This window comes from Montipora foliosa, chromosome 12, assembly GCF_036669935.1.
Source record: "Montipora foliosa isolate CH-2021 chromosome 12, ASM3666993v2, whole genome shotgun sequence".
Classification (NCBI taxonomy): Eukaryota; Metazoa; Cnidaria; class Anthozoa; order Scleractinia; family Acroporidae; genus Montipora; species Montipora foliosa.
In genome coordinates, this window is record NC_090880.1 from 31,762,749 (window position 1) to 31,764,659 (window position 1,911).

At 46.5% G+C, this 1,911-nt stretch overlaps 1 pseudogene; it reads right to left on the minus strand.

Annotated features, from left to right (window-relative positions):
* The window catches only part of LOC137979704 (uncharacterized), a 5,081-nt pseudogene extending 3,718 nt beyond the window's left edge, over positions 1-1,363 (minus strand).
* Between the last annotated feature and the right edge of the window lie 548 nt (positions 1,364-1,911).

A 1,911-nucleotide genomic window follows, 5' to 3' on the forward strand; every position in this document is an offset into this window, starting at 1 on the left:
TGCTCTTGTAAAGCGCAGTGTCTCTATCTCTCTCGTTCCTATATCTTTCACCCAGTGGAACCTTAGTGCGTCTCTATCCTCAGCTCTAATTCTTACTTGCAGAAAGGCCTTCTTGATGTCTCCTGTTAATGCAACTGGGTTGAAACGTCCACGGATTAACACACTCCAGAGTTTGTTTTGCAAGGGAGGGCCAGAGTTCAGACATTCGTTCAAGGATGGTGCACCGTTCCAGGCTCTGGCCGAAGCATCGTAAACAACTCTCAGCTTGGTGCTTTCAGCTGATTCGCGTATAACTCCCTTATGGGGTATGTAAAATTCTCTTCCATGGATTAAGTCGGGGGCGCGTTCGACTACTCCAGTTTCCAACTGCTCCTGAATGATTTCATGGTAATCACTGATGGAATTCGATGAATCTAGCTTCCTTAAAAGGCTCCCAAGTCTGCGAAGGCTTCCTTCTTTGTTACTTGGCAGAGAAGGGTGATTTCCTATCCACGGAAGCCCGGTTTCGTACCATCCTTCCTTGCTCCGCCACAATTGCTCCTTAAATTCCTCATAGACTACACCCTGGTCTCCTGTCGGTGAATCTTCAAGCCCGAGAACATCTAATCTACAAAGTTCTTCGTAGTCCGCGCTAGATGTTTGAGTGAGGAGCATATTGGTGGTGTCTAACTCATGACCAGGTGAAGTAATGGTCCAGCCCAACTTCGTGTAACTTGCGACTGGATCCCATTCCCTACCAACGCGTTGTGGCTCTGAGGTGCTGATTCTAGGGCACTCACTATTTCCAAGGATAAGATGCACTGGTAGACGGGGTTTGTGATCGGTATCATCCATGATGACTCCTTTAAGATGTGGATGTTTCTCCAAAAGACTTTTGTAACGGGGGTTTTCGACCGTCATCAGCTGCGGTTTGTCAACTTTCGTCACGTCTGCTTCCATTTCAAAGTCACCTGTTGCTGACTTAATCTTGATCCGATAAACTTCCATGATACGCTTGACTGTGCCTAACATCATCTCAACCTTTCGAACACCGGAATGATGAGGTTTCGCAGCAACTTTTGTGAGTAAGGCCGCCGACGCGTAGGAACTTCCGGCCCCTGAGTCTAATAATGCACGACACCGGATCCCTGCAACCTCCACTACGATAATAGGAAAAACTACTGGCCCTTCACCTACTTGCGCGGCCGTCATAGAAGCCTCAACAGTTTCTCTATCACAGATGGAAGAGTGATGGCGCCCCTTACAATTCAAACACGTTCTTCTGCTCTTGCACTCCGACGCTCGGTGATCGGGTTTGGTGCAATTAAAACATAAGCGCTTCTGGATAAGGATCTTTCTCCTTTGAGTTGGGTCAGTGAACTTGTTGCACTCGAACGACTTGTGGTCCGCGTTTTCGCAATAAACACACCAAAGGGAACGCCCGTTCTCTTGTCGCGCGTGGTAGAATGAGTCACGCGTGGTTCTTCTCGGAAGATGTTCTCCCGTACTTGTTTTTCAAAATACTTTTGGCTCGCTCATAGCCCTCACTTGAGAAAGGAAGCCCATCGATTGACGCTCTTATCTTCGGTTCCAGAAGGTCCTTAAGATAAGCGAATTTAGTTACACATGCCAAATCGCTACATTTGTCAACTTCAGCTTCAAAAATATTCCAGAAACGCAGCCAATCCGTCTGGGAACCATTAAATTTAGCAATAGTTAATTTCGGGAGCTTTGTATTTCTTGTCTCGCTGCTTTTGGCTTCGGCTAATTTCGCTGGCGCCTGGTTCTTCTTAGACTCTTCTATTTTCTTCTCAAATTCAAGTTTCTGCTCTAGCTGTGCTCGCTCGAATCTTAGCAGTTCTTCGCGCTCTTTATTCTTAACAACGTTCTCCGCTTCCTTAACTCTTAATTCTTCTTAAGCTTTAAGGTCAT